The sequence below is a fragment of the Mytilus trossulus genome, chromosome 10 (genome assembly GCF_036588685.1).
Source record: "Mytilus trossulus isolate FHL-02 chromosome 10, PNRI_Mtr1.1.1.hap1, whole genome shotgun sequence".
NCBI classification, from domain to species: Eukaryota; Metazoa; Mollusca; class Bivalvia; order Mytilida; family Mytilidae; genus Mytilus; species Mytilus trossulus.
In genome coordinates this window covers 72,890,165-72,913,064 of record NC_086382.1, presented here as the reverse complement: position 1 = coordinate 72,913,064, position 22,900 = coordinate 72,890,165, and the positions used below count along the sequence as shown (strand labels likewise).

Below are 22,900 nucleotides of genomic sequence, written 5' to 3'. Positions count from 1 at the left end.
ATTTCATATAAGACTTCCTGAGCAAGAGAACACAATCCGTATTACTAAAAGGGAATCAATCCGACCCCCTAGACGTCATTTAATGGCTGACTCAGGGGACAGTCATTGAACCCCTATTATTCCTGGCTTATATTAACGACCTGCCACAATCAACAACTTCTGAGGCAAGGTCATTTGCAGACGATTGTCTAGTTTATTTGGGGAAAAAAGAACGTAAAGGATAGCGAGATACTACAAGACGACCTCAACAAACTCCAAGAGTGGCGATAGCAGATGAATTTACATCCGGAGAAGTGCACCGTGATATGGATAACCAACAAAAGAAAACCCACTGATAAGGAACTACCAACTACATGGTCGCACCCTAGATGCAGTTGAGCATGGATAAACCTTGAAGAAACCATAAATCACGACCTACAGTGGAAGACACATATCAACCAGACGGTAGGCAAAGAATCAATGACACTAGGCTTTCTGAGAAGGAACCTAGGACGGTGAAAACAAAAGTCAAAGCTATTGCCGACATCGCTATGGTCAGACCAACCCTTGAATACGCTTCCTCCGTATGGGACCCTTCCCAATAAAACCTTTAAAAAGACAGTACAGAGAAGGACAGCTAGGTTCGTGTTCAATGAATACCAAGTCGTATCCCCATGTTTTGTCAAGCTCTTTAATGGATAGACTAAGATGGGAGTCTCTTAAAGATCGCCGCTGCAAAGATCGCCTTACCATGGCCTACAAGATCCACAATAGATTGGTAGATATTGATCCCTCAAACTATTACCAACCCGGAGAGTCACGGACCAGTGGAGGCCACCGCATACACCAACAGTGTACTAAATAAAGGCAACAGTGGTATACCGCTGTTCAAAACTCATAAATCCATGGACAAAAAACAAAATCGGGGTAACAAACCAAAACCGAGGGAAATGCATTAAATATAAGAGGAGAACAACGACACAACGCCGAAACGCAACACACACAGAAACGGACCAAGCATCAGACAAAACACCACGAGAAAGAAAAAAAACCAGTACTGGTACTCCTTCTTCCAAAGATCAGCCAGGGAATGAACACACTTTTGTTTGCTTTTTGGCTTTGAATGTGGCTGGGACAATAAATAAATTTACATAAGCATACATATTTCACAAATAGGAAGTAAACATTGCCTTGATAAACAGGTCAATCAACAAAATGAACTACTATGCATTGTGGACTAAGTGAACTCTCAAGGTTCATGTGGACCCTTTGGCTAATATGGCAAGCCGTTGTGGAATTTATTCCCTATTTATTTCTATTGAAAATCATATATTAATATTAATAAATGATTTTTTTAGTATCAAAAAATCCTTTTTTTAATATTAATAATTCGATTTTTTGATATTAAATAATACGCTGATTATTAATATTAATAAATGAATATTTCATATTAAAAAATCATATACTAATATTAAAAAATCATTTAGCTATCATATTCAGTTTGATTTTTTAATATTAATAAATGACTTTAATATTTATATTAAAAAATCATTTATTAATATTAAAAAATCATTTATTAATATTAAAAAAGCATTTATTAATATTGAAAAATCATTTATTAATATTAAAAAATCATTTATTAATACATTTATTAATATTAAAAAATCATTAATTAATATTAAAAAATCATTTATTAATATTAAAAAATCCTTTATTAATATTAAAAAATCCTTTATTAATATTAAAAAATCATTTATTAATATTAAAAAATCATTTATTAATATTAAAAAATCATTAATCAATATTAAAAAATCGACATCAATGTACCCTTAGCGTTTAATATACGGCAAATCAAATATTATCTGTCAAACGCCTTAATGATGATCACAAGTCGGTCCGGAGAAATTTGGAGACCATGTTAACGGTTAATTCGGACCATCTTATATCGACCCTGACAAGTATTTAAGGCTTTTGATAGTTGCTGAATTTGCCAAAATGAAAGTGTTTTAGGGACAAAACAAATTGACAATGACCGATATTTGGCAATCATCGTGGTCAAGTTAAATATTCTGCAGTGGCCATATCAGAGCTTTGAAAAGATCTATTCATATCAATATTTAAGTACATTCAAATAATAATAATTATTGTAATATGATTTCACAAATTTGGAGTCTGGACTAAGCAAACATACAACATACTAGTAGTTGATATACGTATTCAACATTTTAAAAAACATTTTAATATTAACAATAACCACAATAAACCTATTTCTCGTATCAAACATAAACTAAAAGAACTAGCCAAGGAATATGGTTTTGTCCCGGCCGATAAAGCTGCTAATAATTTTATAATTGTTTGACGTAAATTTTACATTGAGGTTCTAAAAAAAAAAATTACCAATTCACCAACATTCCAACTGACTCCATTTTCAGAAAACGACATTTGTAACAAACATAAACTTTTAGCTACCGCTTTACTAGCAGAACCAAATACAATGAAAGTCCCTTCTATGTATTGGCCTCCGAGGCTACACAAAACACCTTACAAATATAGATTTATTTCGTCTTCAAGCCATTGTTCCACTTCTAAATTGTCTATTTTTCTTACCAGTACACTAGGTTCAATCAAAAACCTGATAATAAATTGTTCAGATAAGGCCTTCGAAAAAAGTGAAATTAATTACTTTTGTTTGTTATTTTCGTGGGATTTTGTCTGATGCTTGGTCCGTTTCTATGTGTGTTACATTTCAGTGTTGTGTCGTTGTTCTCCTCTTATATTTAATGCGTTTCCCTCGGTTTTAGCTTGTTACCCCGATTTTGTTTTTTGTCCATGGATTTATGAGTTTTGAACAGCGGTATACTACTGTTGCCTTTATTTTGGAGTGTCAAGAACTCGTTGGAAGTACTTGATAAATTGCATGCTTATATTGGTGATTTTGAATCTGTTCAAAGTTTTGATTTTTCTACTTGGAATTTCCAAAAAAAAGTAATTCAATTACTTGATTCAAGTAATTGAATTGGTCAAAATTATTGATCATTGATAGTAATTATTGGTGATGTTAAGTAATTTCAAGTAAATACAAGTAATTTACTTTTTTCAGTAATTCTAAGTAATCCAATTCAGTAAACAAAATAATCAACATAAGTAATTCTAAGTAATATTTTAAGTAATTTCAAGTAATCCTTAGTAATAATCTTAAGTAATTCTCAGTAAAATAATAAGTAATTACAAGTAATTCTCAGTAAAATAATAAGTAATTACAAGTAATTCTCAGTAAAATAATAAGTAATTACAAGTAATTCTCAGTAATAATTTCAAGTAATCCCAAGTTATAATTTCTAGTAATCCTAAGTAATACTTTTTAGTAATCCTAAGTAATAATTGTAAGTAGTCCTTAGTAATAATTTTAAGTAATTCATAGTAATAATTTTAAGTAATTCATAGTAATAATTTTAAGTAATTCATAGTAATAATTTTAAGTAATTCTTAGTAATAATTTTAAGTAATTCTTAATAAAAATCTTCGTAATTCAAAACAAAAATTCAAGTAATACTAATTTAAAGTAATCTGCTTAAAGTACACAAGTTCAAGAAAACAAAATCTAAACAATGAAATATTTATTCAAGAACAATTTAAAAGTAAATAATCTATGTACTGATTAATTTACACTCCCATAGATTTGTATTTCATGTGTTGCTATTTATAGGCACTTATTTATAATATATTAAGATTGAAATAAAAATTCTACACTGTTTTATTATAAATGCATATAATTTAAAATAGTAACATACCTTTTATAAGAATATTCATATACTATATCCTTTGTTATAATCCATTTCTCTTGTTTGTTGTAAGTTAAAATGGGCAACCTCCCCAGCAACTCTTTGTGTTACATTTTCATTTAAATGAATTAGTACACAAAGAGTAGCCAGAAACATGAAAACCCAAAAAGTGTCCTTTTTGTAAGGTTCTCCTTTCCTTTCATGTATGTAACTCGTGTAAGTATTTCAACAAACTCTGTAAACTGTTGTTAAAATTCAAAACTGAATGAGCTCCAGCCAGTTTTCAAAAATAGCTTACCAAAGTCAAATGAAATCTTAATTCTGATTGGCTTAATATTTTGTCAGTCTCAAATCAAAAACTACTTATTAAAAATACAGGAAATATTATACAATTTTGTACATTTATAATAAATAGTTAATTTTTAAATTTAGTAAAACTAAGTCATGTTATTTTACATTATAAATTTATATCAAAAATATATAATAATAATTTTAGGATATTTCGAAATGAAAATAGGTTAAGTAATGACTAGTAAATCTTTTACTAAGTAATTCCGATCCAATGTTTTAAGCATTTCAAAGTATTATCTAAAAACAGGCTATTTTTTCAATATGGAATTATTTTTAATTATGTAATTTGCATGATTTCTTGTGCTTAAAGTTCCATGTTTATTCTGCATTATAATTTTTAAGCATTGCATAATACTTTCCATACAAGGTATTTTGTATAGATAGTGTTGTTTGCAGCACAGTACATTCTATTGAAAATGTGTTATCTACTTTGAAATAGAAAGTGTTGGGCTCAACACTGAACATTAGAATACAGAATATACATGAAATTTATAGAGAGCCGTGGTGTAGTGGTTAGTGCATCGGACTACTAACACAAAGGTTTCTGGTTTGATTCCCGTTTGGGATGAAAATTTCAGGAACTCAATTTTCGGCTCTCCCTTGACACCATTTGCGAGTATGGTCTTAAGGAAACGATGATAGTCCGTCGGAAGGGGACGATAAATGGCTGATCCGTGTTAAGAGAGAGCCATATCTCTTGCACGTTAAAGACACCCTTGTAGATTTCGAAAAAGAGAAGGCTAATGCCGCTACAAGGCAGCACTCGCACCCGCAAAGTGGAAAGGGATTAATATAAGTTGCAAAACTTGTTTCCCAATCCCCCCTAAATAAATATGTTTAAACTACATGAAATTTATCAAAATTTTCAAGCATAGGAAATTATGTAAATTCCATGTAATTAGAAATATTTCCAAGTTGGAATAATTGTCTGTTTTAAGAAAATTGTTATCCAAAATTATGCTATTTTCAGACTTAAACCTATATATTGTTGAAATTGTTAAATTAGTGAGTCAAATTTCATAGGAAGCATTTATTATTATATATAATAGAAGTTGTAAAAGTTGTAAATATATAGAGTAAAATTATATAGTAATCATTTTAAGTAATTTATCTAATCCTACCTAGTAATGAGCAGTATTTTTTTTCAAGTAATCAGAAGTAATTTTAGTAAATCATTTACTGCATTTAAGTAAAAATGAATTACTAAGTAATTTTTGAAATAGTTTTACTTAATTCAAGTAATCAATTTTTACTTAAAACTATTTGGATTACTTAAATCAAGTAAAAAAATAAATTAAGTAATTTCAAGTAAATCTTTCAGAATATTTAGTAAAACTAAGTAAAAGTAAGTAATTGTAAGTAATAGTAAGTAAATATATAAGTAATATAATTACTAAAAATGAGTAAAGAAAAATTACTAAGTATTTTTTTTTTAGTGTGTATATCACATTGCCTCACATTCTCATTAAGAAAAAATTCAAACACCTTATTAAATGGGCATTTAAAAAGTCAGAATGTGAATATATATGTTCAAACTCTTTCAGGTCATTTTTTAGTAGCAATAAACAAAAAAACTATGTCAATTGGACATGCTTTGATTTGATATGCCCTTGGATTTTTACTAGATAACATTTTTGTTCGCATTGGAGATTCCTTATATCGTCAGGTTATTGAAATTCCAATGGGGACTAACTGTGCACCACTTATTGCAGACCTGTTTTGTATTGTAATGAGTTACAATTTATGACAAAAATCAGCAAAGACCCATCGAAACAACATCTCGTAAACAAATTTAATAATACTTTTAGATATTTGGATGATATGTTGGCTTTCAATAATGATGACTTCAGTATGTATACTAAAGAAATTTATCCTGTTGAACTTACTTTAAATAAAGCTAATACTAACAATGACCACTGCCCTTTCCTCGATCTTGATATCTATATCATTAACGGAAAGCTAAATACTAAAATTTATGATAAAAGAGATGATTTTTCAATTCCTATTGTTAATAACCCATTTTTAGATGGTGACGTGACGTCCCTTGTCACCATCTTACGGTGTTTATATATCTCAACTTGTACGATTCGCCAGTGTATGTAACAATGTTTTAGATTTTAACGAGAGAAATTTATGTATTACTGAAAAATTATTACACCAGGGTTTTCGATATCACAAACTAGTCAAAACATTTACTAAATTTTATCATTGGTATAAGGACATCATTCGTAAATATAGCTCAACATGCAGACTTCTTATACGTTCAGGTATTTCACATCCATTTTTTTATGGAAATATTCTTTATAAAGCACAAAGGTGTCACTATTCACCTCATAAACTTACAAAACATGGGTTTTCGATATCACAAACTAGTCAAAACATTTACTAAATTTTATCATCGGTATAAAGACATCATTCGTAAATATAGCTCAACATGCAGACTTCTTATACGTTCAAGTATTTCACATCCAATTTTTTATGGAAATATTCTTTATAAAGCACAAAAATGTAGTATTCACCTCAAAAACTAACAAGACATTTAAATACACTTATCAAGAAATGATATAGTTACGATACTGTTGTCAGGTCATTAAAGATTGCTTATTTTGGCGTTAATATTGATTCACTTATAGGGTCTTTGCATCGGAACTTAACACATTTATTCAAAAACCAGTTGTTGGCATGACACGGATTATGTTCTTCTCATATATGTTATGATGATATGATACTAAAACCCTAACAGGAAGGATTGTGCCTGATATTCATATGATGAAATCATAATCTTTCAATCAGTTTAACTGAAGTCTGGAGCTGGCATGTCAGTTAACTGCTAGTAATCTGTTGTTATTTATGTATTATTGTCATTTTGTTTATTTTCTTTGGTTACATCTTCTGACATCAGACTCGGACTTCTCTTGAATTGAATTTTAAATGTGCGTATTGTTATGCATTTACTTTTCTACATTGGCTAGAGGTATAGGGAAAGGGTTGAGATCTCATAAACATTTTAACCCCGCCGCATTTTTGCGCCTGTCCCAAGTCAGGAGCCTCTGGCCTTTGTTAGTCTTGTATTTTTTATAATTTTAGTTTCTTGTGTACAATTTGGAAATTAGTATGGCGGTCATTATCACTGAACTAGTATATATTTGTTTGATGGCCAGCTGAAGGGCGCCTCCGGGTGCGAGAATTTCTCGCTTCATTGAAGACCTGTTGGTGACCTTCTGGCGGTTCTGCTGTTATTATGTTTTTTCATATGGTCGGGTTGTTGTCTCTTTCACACATTCCCCAATTCCATTCTCAATTTTAAACTATTAATCCAATTCATATGTTCAAGACCATATGAGTATTTGAACCGTACGCGTACGGTCCGGACCGTATGAGTATACGCGTAAGGTCCAGTAAGAGCTGACCATACATGTTATTTGATCATATGGGAATCATTGAATCTTTGTTTTTAGTTTTACAAATTGTTATTGATAATTTATTACAATTAGATAGACAAAATGAACAATCGAACTATTGAAATTAGGTATTTGTTTAATTGTATATCTGAATCCTATTTTGGTACGCTCGCCCAAGTTGACACAATATAAGTAACGTAATATATTTAGCATTTTCATGTATGCAGTTCAGTCATGTTCTTTTGCATTTGCATTTTTTTTGGTAAAGATGCTAAATATTCTAAAACGCTTTATGTTTACTTCCGAGATCTTCAATTCATAATGCAATTAATGTAATACTGTTCGCCATGATTAATACAAGTGATTAACATATTTAACTAGCGTGAATTAAAAAATAGTTAAAATATAAATGTTTTGTTTCAATTACAATTGAACTTTTTATATTAATTTGATAGTTAAGTTATGTTGATCTGCTATATGCATTTGTATCTAATAAACTTGACCAACTTTTTAATATAAGTCAGACCGTATGAGTATTTTGAAAAAGTACGCATACGGTCCAGACCTTACGCGTACGGTCCAAATACTCATACGGTCTGGAACACATACACTTAAGTTACCTTGTTTCTTCCAGGAGCGCATAAAAAATAATTATGAACGCACGCCAGAGAAGTCGTCAAAACTCTTTAATTATCAAATTTCATGTATACACTAGTGTATCAGCATTAGTGAATGGAGTATTGGATATAATTGAATGTCATGATATCCCCCCTGTTTATAGAAAATATAACTAGAAATTTCGTTCAGATCATTTCGCTTCTATCAACAACTGCTAGAGTAAACCTCATCTAAGACACATGATATTTTGTTAATTAGTTGTTGCTGGTTTTTAACTAGCTTTCCCCTTGGTCTTCATTCTACCTACATAAAACCGTGCCAAAGTTGAACGTCCGTTTGGCTGTGCATGATGTATAAATACGCAGTCAATTCAGATCAGAATGGGGGGGGGGGGGCGTTAAATCCCACAGAGATGCCTGGTGGAGAAACAGAAATATTATCATTACCGTTTGCCGATATTTACTCAATATGGAGTTGGAGTAACAAGAAAATTTATGTGTACAAGTAAGAATAAAAAAACCTCTTTTTTTTACAATAATTCGTAGTATTTGTGCTTTTCATATTTCCCACTTATCTGATTCAGCTACATGCTTGCAGTCGGGTATGATCATCGTATATAAAAGCGCTCAAACAATCTTATATATAGGTGGCGTATTTATTAATATAAGAAAATGTTTTTTTAATATTAAAAAATCAACCTGAATATTTAATATTAAATATTCATTTTTTAATTTTAAAAATTAGACCATTTTTTAATATTAGAAAATGATTTATTAATATTAAAAAAATATTTATTAATATTAAAAAATGATTTTGTAATATTAATAAATAAAACCTATTTTTTAATATCAAATATTATTTTTTAATATTAATAAATCGAATATTTAATATTAAAAAAAATTATTATTTATTGATATAAAAAATGACGATTTTATAATATTAAAAAATATTTATAAATATTAAATATTCGATTTATTAATATTAATAAATAATATTTAATATTAATAAATGATTTATTTATATTAATAAATAGGGGATAAATTCAACAACGGATTGCCATAAAATATGTTTTATGTTTTAGAAAAATGTTGGGAAACAGGTTTGAGAACTTCCCCACAGGTATTAATTGAAGTGAGCGGTATTGATTGATATGGACATTAGATAGGCAACAGATACCTGACAATAATTGGTTATTCAAACTGTGTTCCTGAGTAGACCATATCAATGTAAACTCAACTGTTTGTTAATGTTATCATCTTCTGCAGGGACGAAAAAAAAGTGTACGGCAAAATCCAGTGAAGTTATATATTTTCTAAATCATATAATGCCTTTGAATTATATTTATCTAGGGCATGCTATGCCTTAAAACTTTTCCAGATGCACAGGTTTGCCTGTACTCAGAATAAATAATATGGTGAAACACGGCAATTTTAGCCATAGGGTCCACATGAATCTTTAACACGCCTTGTACATCCAGAGATCTTAAAATTGATTTATAATGGGAAGATAAAGCCTACATTTCTCTCCTTGTTATCTAAACATTAAGACATTACAAAATAAAGCAAAAAAATCTCACCCTAACTAGATGATACGGACGATTTTTTAACCGTCCTAAAACCAAAATGGCGTCTTTCTTTCCGGAAACCCACAATTAGGGCTACATATATGTAAAACGTGCTATCAAACACAGAGAGATCGAAAAAAATGATATTTGAAAAAAAAAGAAATAAAATTATAAACATTATGTAGACCCCTTTATAATGTATTGTTTATCAATTGTTTATATATATATACCATAGATGTGTACGTCATGTGCTGCTATTTATAGGCACTTACATATATATATATTTAAATAGATATATAAGTAGATATATAAATCGATTAAAATCAATAATTTTAAAATTGTGTCAGTTTAATGACAATTAAGGTGTCTATTTAAAGGAGATTTACCTGGGAGGAATTCGCTGTCATAATGGCTTAACTACAATTACACCTCAGTTCTATTGTTATACTTCATAATTTCTATTTTTGAAACACGTAGAAATTTAATAGATCTACAATAGATTTTGATCACAGGCTGTGACGAGCGGGATTTCTGGATTTCCATGAGTTATTTTGTCTTTGTTGGTTAATGTTTTAAAGCTATCAATAAATTGAACATAACATTAGTCAATAAAATTAACGGTACCAATTTTCTTGCACCAGATGCGCATTTCGACAATACATGTCTCTTCAGTGATGCTCGTGGCCAAAAAATTTGAAATCCAAAGCTTATATAAAAGATGAAGAGCTATAATCCAAAAGGTCTAAAAAGTATAGCCAAATCGATAAAAGGAATCAGAACTTTGCATGAGGGAGATACATTCCTAGTCAACCTAGACAATTCAAGATTTTTGAAAAATATCATCATAATTACAATACAAAAACACAAAGGATTATTTGGAAATACACTCAAAAGCTGTACTAAAAGCTAAAGTAATTGATATACTTACCCCATAGGCGCATATGTTATTGTCTCAGTAGACGAAGCCCCAATTAAAATTGCTTTGAGTAAATCAGATGGTATGAACTTATCAAAGAAATGGTCTTTATAGTTCACTCAGATATCATTTATAAATTCTTACAACATTCGCAAACATGAATAGGTTTGTTTTCAATCCATCTAAAAGTTTTGTCTGAATAAAAAGTTCACTAAAACTGACATTATGCAGATCTTTAGTATTTTATTGGCAAATAATTTTTTTGGTGTTTTATTGTCCTTTTTTTGTTTATTTCTTATATTTATGTCTAAATGCGTCGGTCAAATGGCATGACAAGGATAGGTCTGTCAATCAAGAGAATATAGACAATCACAAATCATTTCTGATAAAAAAAAAAAAAATTAAACATGGTTATAAAGAAAAATAAATAAGAAACAACAAGAGCAAAGCACCACACAGAAAACAAAAGATTGAGAAACAGGTATTTTGAATATTGCCTTGGTATCTGCCGAGTTTTTAAAAAGTAATGATAACGGTTGAAATTAACAGTTCTTCAAAACTTGTTATCTTAACATTTCTTTTAATTTGAAAAAAAGGGATAAAACGAATGAATCATTTATGTGGTTTGTTACAATTGATTTTAAAAGCATAAGTTTTACAATAATTGAATAAGAAAAAAACTTCAAATATTCAGATCAATTATTTATTTCAATGTGAAAAATGCCTTTAATTCGACAATCAATTAGAAAGTATCTTCCTGTCTTTTATACCTTGGTAAGCGGTTTTTGTTTTGCTTATTGTTGAAGACCAAATTGTGACACAAAGTTCTATGTCATTTTGGTAGAGAGTTGTCCCTTTAGCAAGCATACCCAACTTAAGATGGTATAGGAGTCTAAAATAAAAATGATAGAATTTGTTCATACTTTGCAAAAACGAAGTATCTATTGATATATGTTGAAAAATATAATAAAAATGATAGGTCACCGCGCATTTTCTCAAGCTACAGGACGTGACAAAATGACACATTTTGTATGGATTATACAGGGAAAAAACACCATTTTGTGATTAGAAACTAAACAAAATGATACAATTGTTAAATACTTAAGGAAAAGATAGCTTTCAGACAATGCTTTGATAATATCAAAAGAAAAGATATGGTCACCGTACGTTTTTTCCAGCTAAAATACAAAATAGGAAAATTCCATGTAGAATCCTTCAGAAAATGCACTGTTTTAGAGTTGCCTCCCCTTAAAATGCCAATTCAATCTTTTTTTTTAAACAACCAAAAATAATCATCATTTGTAAAAATATTAATATTTCAAAGTTATATTCTTATAAATTAATTTTTTAAAATGAAAATTCACATTAAATATCTACATTCCTGCATCAAATTTTGCAAACTTGATAGAAATTTTGACCTGTGGTTCTCTCTTTTTTACAATCCAAGATGGAGGAAGACACCCATACCACCTTAATAAGTGCATATCAATTATTTTAATTAATAACACAAAAAATGAATAACAGAAACTTAAATGTTATTGAAACTTAAATGTAACAACCACCATTGTTTGAATTACACAATCCTTCCACCAGTTACAGATGACTGATAAAAACTGGTCACCAAAGCATATCAACATCATTTTATTTATCTTTACCAACATACAAACTCAACTTTTCCTTTGGCAAAAAATATACCTTTTGACCGTTATCGAAATATTTAATGATTCATAATATAACACCAACGAAAAGGATAAATTCCACAACATAAAGATTTAACAAGATGTGGTATAAGTACCAATGAGACAACTCTCCATTCAATTCACAGTTCATAAAAGTAAACCATTAAAGGTCAAATTAAGGTCTTCAACACGGAACCTTAGCTCAAACCGAACAACGAGCTATTAAGGGCCAATTTTATGTTTTGTCAAAAGCCAAATATGTTTGAGCATAAAGACTCATTCGAGGAGCTATACAAATTGTTCGTTTTAACAAACACGTGGACCTAGTAAGACAATGGAGGTTTTTCTATTGTTACTAAAATATAAGTATTGTTTAGAATGACATTATGAATGATTGATTGTTTTGTTGATTGATTATATGGCGCTATTTCGTGTTGATGTAGAGAGATGGAGTGCGTAGCGAGATTCAACGGCAGGAATTCTGACAATTCTAGTCGATTAAGATTATATTCGAATACACATGCCATAAGCGAAACTGGAACTCAAAACCCCAGTGTTGACAGGCTAGTGATGCAGGAGTTTGATTACTGAGACCATTTTACAACCGATATCCCTGAAATATTTGAGTTATGATAAAACAAAAATGTGATAACCAATAGAAATCCAGTTTTATTACATGTTTAGCATCATGATTTTCAATCGCACAATTCAAAGTGTCCATAGTTTGATCCAAAATCCCAAAACAAAATGTTCAAACGTACGCTGGTTTAATCATAATTCTGGTCATACTTAAGGAATATGTGTCATTCAGTGTACGCCAATGCATTACATCATTTCCTTGTTCTCCTGGGCGGTATAAACCATTGACGTTGCCCTTTGTACAGTCTCTGTGCCACCACCCACTCCTCTTGAAATCAGCACAGTCGTGTACGTCACTCATGTCCTGATTATTATCTGCAGTCGAAAAATTCATTCCATTCAGACTGGTGTGAGAGATGTCAGTCATACCATCACCTTTTAAGATACAATTCATTTTAAAATGATTGAAATACGTGCTCTCACTTTTAAGACGAAATTAAACAAGCTTGACTGTACAGTTCGCAAAAGTTTCTTACCTGGCCCCCAAATATTACTAGTGTAAACCCATTCAAATGGGAAGACCAATACTCTAGTCCATTTAAAAAACGTGAAACACTTATGAACCACATCCACATTATGTCTGTGTTTGTTGCAGTTCTGTGTTTCTGTTGTTCCGTTGTTATCCCCATATAGTTGATGTGTTTTCCTAGGGTTTAGTTTATAACCCAGAAAAAAACAAAATGCGCGTCTGACTAACAAAACTTCAATCCTGGTATCTATATGATGAATATAACAGTTGTTGTCCATAGTTTTGATGAGTTTGGTTTGTTTTCTTTTGTCATTTGATGCGAAACTTTCTGATTTGTAATTGTTATTTTACCTTTTTAATGTGCTTTATTTGGCTATTTGAATTCGTGTTATTCGAGCGTCACTCATTAGTCTTTTGTAGAAAAAAAAACGCGCGTCTGTCGTACAGAATTATAATTCGGGTATCTATGGCGATTATATTTATGTTGCTACCTTTAAGGTAGCAATACACAGTTAGGGAAAAAACTTAAAATTGATACTCATAATTTTTAAACACCCTCTTTCCCCTCCTGTCTAACAAAGAAGTCTTTATATGTGTGTTATGCATGTATATACTTGTAGAAAGAAAATCTTCCATAGATTTGATTTCTAATGATCATACAGGTGAAATATAATCCCTTTTGGGTGTAACCATGGCAACAATCTGCATTTCTTAGATACAAAATATAGCAAAAAAGGGGGGTGAACATGTAACAAAAGTCTCCAAAATGTGGTCTAAAGGGAAATTTCAATGAATTACATTGATACCTTTCCTGAATTCATAGGTTCATATCTATCAAGTGGTCAAAAAAAATCATATGCCTTCCTGCTCGTTTTTCCATAAAATTGATTTGAAAAGATCGAGCGCAAAATCTTTGTTGATAAACACTACAATAATTTATGGACCTATGAACGGTACGGATAGGAAAATACGGACCGTCAATCATAGAAATGGCCTATAAAACATGTTAAAATCAATATAAATGTTCATATAAACCCACTAAGAAGGCTATACTATTCTTCAATTATCTAAAAATCAATTTTATTGTACAAAAACTTTCATATTTAAAAAAATTCACAGGGGCCATAATGCGAAACTAAACTTCTAACTGTGTATTGCTACCTTAAGGATTAACATTTTTTTTCCCAATTCCACTTTAAATGGATTTCTGTTTTCTACTAGTTACAACGAGCATTTTTGCCTGCTAGTTTTGGAAGTAAATATTTTATGAAGGTTAACAGTTGACACTGAAATGCAACAAAAAAGTGATTTTATGAAACATGCCATGTCAAAGTGCATGTTCTCCTTTTTTAGTCAATTTTCTAAAACTGTACCTTCTAACCCTGTCTTTTCTTGTTTAAAAACTTTAATTAACCTTAACAGTAGACAACTTTTACAAGTTAAAGCTATTTTAAAGCTCTAGAACGTCAAATTTGTTGTGTATTACCATACCAAAGCCTTGGTTAAAATTTAGTAAATACTGAATTTATTTATTACAGAGGGGAAAAAAATAGGCTTAATTCATGCTGAATTGTGACTTTATACTTGCTAAAATAATAAATTTGATTAAGTCGCATGAAAAAATATAAAGCGTTCCCTTCTAATGTTTCTACATAACGCGCAATCTTCTTTTCCAAGGGGTAGCCCAATAAAGTATCAATCTATAACGGAGCCAAGTCTTTGTGTCAAAATGTCTATATTGGTTGCTAAGGACAATAAACAACAAAACTAACATATATTGTCATATAAAAGGTTGTTTCTCCCTTAGAAGTGTATCTATAACATAAATATCAATAGTTTTGTGGTATGTTTGTCTAAAAAAAAGCAATTATTTGCTTTGTCAAATGCCATAAGGATTAACATTTTTTTTCCCAATTCCACTTTAAATGGATTTCTGTTTTCTACTAGTTAAAACGAGCATTTTCGCCTGCTAGTTTTGAAAATTGGTTCAGAAATAAATATTTTATGAAGGTTAGCAGTTGACACTGAAATGCAACAAAAAAGTGATTTCATGAAACATGCCATGTCAAAGTGCATTTTCTCCGTTTTTAGTCAATTTTCTAAAACTGTACCTTCTAACCCTGTCTTTTCTTGTTTAAAAACTTAAATTAACCTTAACAGTAGACAACTTTTACAAGTTAAAGCTATTTTAAAGCTCTAGAATGTCAAATTTGTTGTGTATTACCATACCAAAGCCTTGGTTAAAATTTAGTAAATACTAAATTTATTTATTACAGAGGAAAAAAATTAGGCTAAATTCATGCTAAATTGTGACTTTATACTTGCTAAAATAATAAATTTGATTTAGTCGCATGAAAAAATATAAAGCGTTCCCTTCTAAGGTTTCTACATAACGCGCAATCTTCTTTTCCAAGGGGTAGCCAATAAAGTATCAATCTATAACGGAACCAAGTCTTTGTGTCAAAATGTCTATATTGGTTGCTAAGGACAATAAACAATAAAACTAACATATATTGTCATACTAAAGGTTGTTTCTCCCTTTGAAGTGTATCTATAACATAAATATCAATAGTTTTGTGGTATGTTTGTCTAAAAAAAAAAGCAATTATTTGCTTTGTCAAATGCCATAAGGTAGCAATACACAGTTAAGAAAAAAACTTAAAATTGATACTCATAATTTTTAAACACCCTCTTTTGTGTGTTATGCATGTATATACTTGTAGAAAGAAAATCTTCCATAGATTTGATTTCTAATGATCATACGGGTGAAATATAATCCCTTTTGGGTGTAACCATGGCAACAATCTGCATTTCTTAGATACAAAATATAGCAAAAAAGGGGGGTGAACATGTGACAAAAGTCTCCAAAATTTGGTCTAAAGGAAAATTTCAATGAATTACAGTGATACCTTTCCTGAATCCATAGGTTTATATCTTTCAAGTGGTCAAAAAAAAATCATATGCCTTCCTGCTCGTTTTTCCATAAAATTGATTTGAAAAGATCGAGCGCAAAATCTTTGTTGATAAACGGTAATACCAGCGGAAGAAGCGGAAGAAGGGATCCCGTAGACCGCCCTACGTCACGATTCATGAATTATGCATATTCTATTTATAGGCTATTTATAAACGATTCTGAAAATACTTATTCTAAAAATAGAATATTCTCAACATGTACAACTATTAAAAAAAACGACTCAAAATCATAACTTTCATGTAACACGGTGAATTTGCTTTATTTATTTTTTATCACATGAAAAAAAGGAAAATGTACCGCATTACAGTAGCATATATCATTGTGAAAATATATATATACAGATTCCTTTTTAAAATACATATGATACATTTGATATAGATATGATAAACAGTAGTACTTTAAAAGTGCCTTAATTATGTTGTAAAGACCTGCAAATGTCACATGCACGTGGTCCTATGGCTTTGGATGTACTATGGAATTAATAATATTTGTATTATCCGTTTAAAAGAGTATTTTATGTAGGCAAATTGAAAAAAAAGATATAGCCTACACATGTTAAACATGTTACACGTACTAAATTAAGGCTTTACAGGAGTGTGAGAGGATGTTTAAACTGGTCTGCGTTTAAAGAAACGAATCTGTTATCTGACCCCCTGTTGTCTGACCATTCTACTATAGCGGGACGTTCTATAGGAACCATTGTAACTTGTTTACAATAAAGCTATGTGAGGGCGTTCTACATGATCCCCTGTTGTATGAACCCTGTATATTTACTACAGAACGTTCTATAGGATTCCTTATATTGTTTGTTTATCATGTATACACTAAAGGACGTTCTACAGGATCCCCTGGGCAGTCTACAGGATCCATTGTTGTCTGAATATTATATATATATATATATATATATATATCTAGTATAATATAGAACGTTCTATAGGAACAAGTTTCTGGTCAGGATTCTTCTGCAAAAAGCTCATACCAAATTTATGAAATACATTCTTGGTGTAAACAGAAAGTCAAGTAATATAGTTGTAATGTCAGAGATTGGTAGATTTCCTTTGTATTTTACTATAATTTTATCAATGTAAAAACATTGTCATATATAAAATAAAAAAAAAGAAGATGTGGTATGATTGCCAATGAGACAACTATCCACAGAGACCAAAATGAAACAAATATTAACAACTATAGGTCACCATACGGCCTTCAACAACGAGCAAAGCCCATACCGCATAGTCAGCTATAAAAGGGCCCGATAAGACAATGTCTTTGTTCTAATTGCTCACTCAGTAAAGGTGAAGATGAGCTTCATTTTTTATTAGAATGCCCTCTTTATGATATTCAAACGGACGATTTTTCCAAGACATTTCTAACAATTGTTATAATTTTGTAAATTTAAAATCTTCTAAATTTTTATGGCTCTTGACCCAAAAACATGTTACTCTTATGGAAAAACTTGGCTGTTCTATTGGTGACTGTTTTGAATTAAGCAGATCAAGTATGAACTCTGACACTAAGTCAAGTAAACAATTTGAGAATAAATACATATATAATGTAATTTTATTAGTTTTTGGCTTGATTCTGACCAATGCTCATTTTCCAAATATATATGTGTACGCCTCTATTATTGTTGTTGTTACCAATTATGTAAACCAATTGTATCTGATTTTATGCCCTTTATGGGCACTGTAATTTTGGAGAAAAAATATATATAGGATCTCATATTGTTTGTTTATCATGTATTATACTAAAGGGCGTGTTCTCCAGATCCCCTGTTGTCTAAATATTATATATTAACTATATAACGTTCTATAGGATACCCTATTGTTTGTTTTTGATGTATCTACTGGGCTAAGAGAACGTTCTAAAGAATCCCCTGTTGTTTGTTTATTATGTTTATACTAGAGGACTCTCTACAGGATCCCTTGGTGGGTCTTTGGGATCCCCTGTTTTCTCAACATTATATATAAACTATAGAACGTTCTATAGGATACCCTATTGTTTGTTTCTAGTGTATCTACTAGGCTAAGAGAACGTTTTACAGGATCCCCTGTTTGTTTTTCAAGTGTATACTATAGGGCGTTCTACATGATCCCATAGGCGGTCTACAGGAACCCTTGTTTTCTCAACATTATATATATACTAAAAGACGTATATGATCCCCTGTTGTTTGTTTTTCAAGTATATAATACAGGGCGTTCTACAGAATACCTGAGCGATCTACAGGATACCCTGTTTATAAAAATTATGCATTTAAGATAGTACTTTCAATAGGTTCCCCTGTTGTTTGCCTATCATGTATATACTATAAGGCTTTCTATAGAATCCCTTGGTTGGTCTACAGGATCTTCTCTTTTTCAACATTGTATATCTACTATAAGACGTTCTATAGGGTCCCCTGTTGTTTGTTTAATATGTTTATACTATAGGGCGTTCTACAGTATCCCCTGGGTGGTCTACAGGATCCTCTTTTGTTAAAATATTATGCATCTGAGATAGGAAATTCTATAGGTTCCCCTGTTATTTGTTTTTCAGGTAGATACTAAAGGGCTTTTAAGATCACTTGGGCGGTCTGTAGGATCCCCTGTTTTCTCAACATTATTTATTTACTATAAGACGTTCTACGGGTTCCCCTGTTGTTTGTTGTTCATCTTTATACTATAGGGCGTTCTACAGTATCCCCCGGGCGGTCTGCAGGATCCCCTGTTTTCTCAACATCAATTATCAACTATAAGACGTTCTATAGGATCCCCTTTTTTTGTTAATCAAGTATATACTAAAGGGCGTTCTACAGGATCCCTTGGGCGGTCTGCAGGATCCCCTGTTGTTTTTTGTTCGTGTTGATACTATAGGGCGTTCTACAGTATCCCCTCGGCGGTCAGCAGGATCCCCTGTTTTCTCAACATTATTTATTTACTGTAAGACGATCTACAGGATTCCCTGTTGTTTGTTTTTCAAGTGTATACTATATATAGGGCGTTCTACAGGATCCCCTAGGCGGTCTGCAGGATCCCCTGTTTTCTCAACATTAATTATCTACTATAAGACGTTCAATATGATCCCCTTTTTATGTTAATCAAGTATATACGAAAGGGCGTTCTACAAAATCCATTGGGCGATCTGCAGGATCCCCTGTTGTTTATTGTTCGTGTTTATACTATAGGGCGTTCTACAATATCCCCTGGGCGGTCTGCAGGATCACCTGTTTTCTTAACATTATTTATTTACTGTAAAACGATCTACAGGATTCCCTGTTGTTTGTTTTTCAAGCGTATACTATAGGGCGTTCTACAGGATCCCCTAGGCGGTCTGAAGGATCCCCTGTTTTCTCAACATTATATATCTACTATAGGACGTTCTATGGGGTCCTCTGTTGTTTGTTGTTCATCTTTATACTACAGGGCGTTCTACAGTATCCCCCGGGCGGTCTACCGGATCCCCTGTTTTCTCGACATTAATTATCTACTATAAAACGTTCTATAGGATCCCCTTTTTTGTTAATCAAGTATATACTAAAGGGCGTTCTACAGAATCCTTTGGGCGGTCTGCAGGATCCCCTGTTGCCTTAACATTATATATCTACTAAAGGACGTTCTATAAGACCCCCTGTTGTTTATTTTTGTTGTTCATGTTTATACTATAGGGCGTTCTACAGGATCCCCTAGGCTGTCTGCAGGATCCCCTGTTTTCTCAACATTAATTATCAACTATAAGACGTTCAATAGGATCCCCTTTTTTTGTTAATCAAGTATATACTAAAGGGCGTTCTACAGGATCCCTTGGGCGATCTGCAGGATCCGCTGTTGTTTATTGTTCGTGTTTATACTATAGGGCGTTCTACAGTATCCCCTGGGCGGTCTGCAGGATCCCCTGTTTTCTCAACATTATTTATTTACTGTAAGACGATCTACAGGATTCCCTGTTGTTTGTTTTTCAAGCGTATACTATATGGCGTTCTACAGGATCCCCTAGGCGGTCTGCAGGATCCCTGTTTTCTCAACATTATATATCTACTAAAGGACGTTCTATGGGGTCCTCTGTTGTTTGTTGTTCATCTTTATACTACAAGGCGTTCTACAGTATCCCCCGGGCTGTCTGCAGGATCCCCTGTTTTCTCAACATTAATTATCAACTATAAGACGTTCTATAGGATCCCCTTTTTGTGTTAATCAAGTATATACTAAAGGGCGTTCTACAGGATTCTTTGGGCGGTCTGCAGGATCCCCTGTTGTTTATTGTTCGTGTTTATACTATAGGGCGTTCTACAGTATCACCTGGGTGTTCTGCAGGATCCCCTGTCTTCTTTACATTATTTATTTACTGTAAGACGATCTACAGGATTCCCTGTTGTTTGTTTTTCAAGTGTATAATATGTATAGGGCGTTCTACAGGATCCCATAGGCGGTCTGCAGGATCCCCTGTTTTCTCAACATTATATATATATATCTACTATAGGACGTTCTATAGGGTCCTCTGTTGTTTGTTGTTCATCTTTATACTATATGGCGTTCTACAGTATCCCCCGGGCGGTCTGCAGGATCCCCTGTTTTCTCAACATTAATTATCAACTATAAGACGTTCTATAGGATCCCCTTTTTTTGTTAATCAAGTATATACTAAAGGGCGTTCTACAGGATCCCTTGGGCGGTCTGCAGGATCCCCTGTTGTTTATTGTTCGTGTTGATACTATAGGGCGTTCTACAGTATCCCCTCGGCGGTCTGCAGGATCCCCTGTTTTCTCAACATTATTTATTTACTGTAAGACGATCTACAGGATTCCCTGTTGTTTGTTTTTCAAGTGTATACTATATATAGGGCGTTCTACAGGATCCCCTAGGCGGTCTGCAGGATCCCCTGTTTTCTCAACATTAATTATCTACTATAAGACGTTCAATAGGATCCCCTTTTTTTTATAATCAAGTATATACTAAAGGGCGTTCTACAGGACTACTTGGTTGTTCTGCATGATCCCCTGTTTTCTCAACAATATATATGTACTATATGACGTTCTATGATCTCCCTGTTGTTTGTTGTTCGTGTTTATACTATAGGGCGTTCTACAGTATCCCCTGGGCGGTCTGCATGATTCTCTGTTTTCTCAACATTATTTATTTACTATAAGACGTTCTACAGGTTCCCGTGTTGTTTGTTTTTTCAAGTGTATTCTATATATAGGGTGTTCTACAGGATCCCCTAGGCGGTCTACAGGATTCCCTGTTGTCTTAACATTATATATCTACAATAGGACGTTCTATAGGGTCCCCTGTTGTTTGTTGTTTATGTTTATACTATAGGGCGTTTTACAGTATCCCCTGGGTGGTCTACAGGATCCTCTTTTGTTAAAATAGTATGCATCTGAGATAAGAAATTCCATAGGTTCCCCTGTTATTTGTTTTTCAGGTAGATACTAAAGGGCGTTTTACAGGATCCCTTGGGCGGTCTACAGGGTACCCTGTTGTTTATGAAAATTATGCATTTGAGATAGGACATTCTAAAGGTTCCCCTGTTGTTTAATTATCATGTATATACTATAAGTCTTTCTATAGGATCACTTGGTTGGTCTGTTGGTCTATAAGACGTTCTATATGATCCCCTGAAGTTTGTTGTTCATGTATATATTATAGGGCGTTCTACAGTATCCCCTGGACATTCTACATGATTCCCTGTTTTTGGGATACGATTGCTGTCAAGCAATCTGTAGACTTTTACCGTTGATCCTATGATACACTCCCTCACGTCATTCGTTTTATTCTAAACATTCAGCAACATCTCAGATTCTTATGATTGTCTTGCTTTAAAAGGTAAAAATAAGCAAAACAATTGAAAATAAACAACTTTCCTGTAATGTTTTACTCATAATCTTCATGTGTGATATTTTCCTTGACTTATATGCGTGTTTTTAACAATACGGAAAATCAGAATTAAACAGTATTTATATTTAGTGTTTTTATAAATTTAGAAACACGTCAGAGGGAATTCCCAAATTTTGATAACTTGCAAGAGATCTCTGAAAGCCGATCGATAATTCTATTTCTGTCACAAGAACTGAAGTGGAGTATTTCTAAATTTTACCGTTATTAAACTGATATTTGATACTGTACTCTCATGACGAAATGGAGAACCATTCATCATATCATTTAATAAACGTTCTTGTTCCAAATCGCAAGTCGCGGTTTGTTTATGTATTAATGCCCATGCGTGGTCTCATTAATTAGAGACAAAAAGAATTGTAGAGACAAAAAGCGTCAAGAAGCGACAAGAAGAATAATATTAGCAACAAGAAACTATTTAGCGACAAGAAAACATTTTTTTTATTTATATTACTTATTCGAAATAAATATTAAAAAAATATGCAAAAGAAAACAATTTCAACGACAGGAAAGTGAATTTTGATAGGGGAAAAAATGAAACTTGTAAATCTAATTCAGTTGCTACATTTATTTACATGATATTTTATAAAGTATCACAGGAAGTATTACCTTTACCCTGTCGTTTTATGGTATTACTTATACTTGTGTTTTAGAACAA

The 22,900-nt window shown here is 31.9% G+C and overlaps 1 protein-coding gene across 4 annotated transcripts in view; it reads right to left on the bottom strand.

Annotated features, from left to right (window-relative positions):
- The window catches only part of LOC134688515 (death-associated inhibitor of apoptosis 1-like), an 83,973-nt gene extending 73,833 nt beyond the window's left edge, over window positions 1–10,140 (bottom strand). For 3 of the 4 annotated variants that reach the window (XM_063549292.1, XM_063549295.1, XM_063549296.1), the window contains exon 1: window positions 9,708–9,767. The gene's annotated coding sequence lies outside the window, so the exon portion shown is untranslated. Of the gene's footprint in view, window positions 1–9,707; window positions 9,768–10,081 lie in introns of those variants that run through there. The other variant, XM_063549293.1, reaches the window with a different exon arrangement.
- Window positions 10,141–22,900: the final 12,760 nt, after the last annotated feature.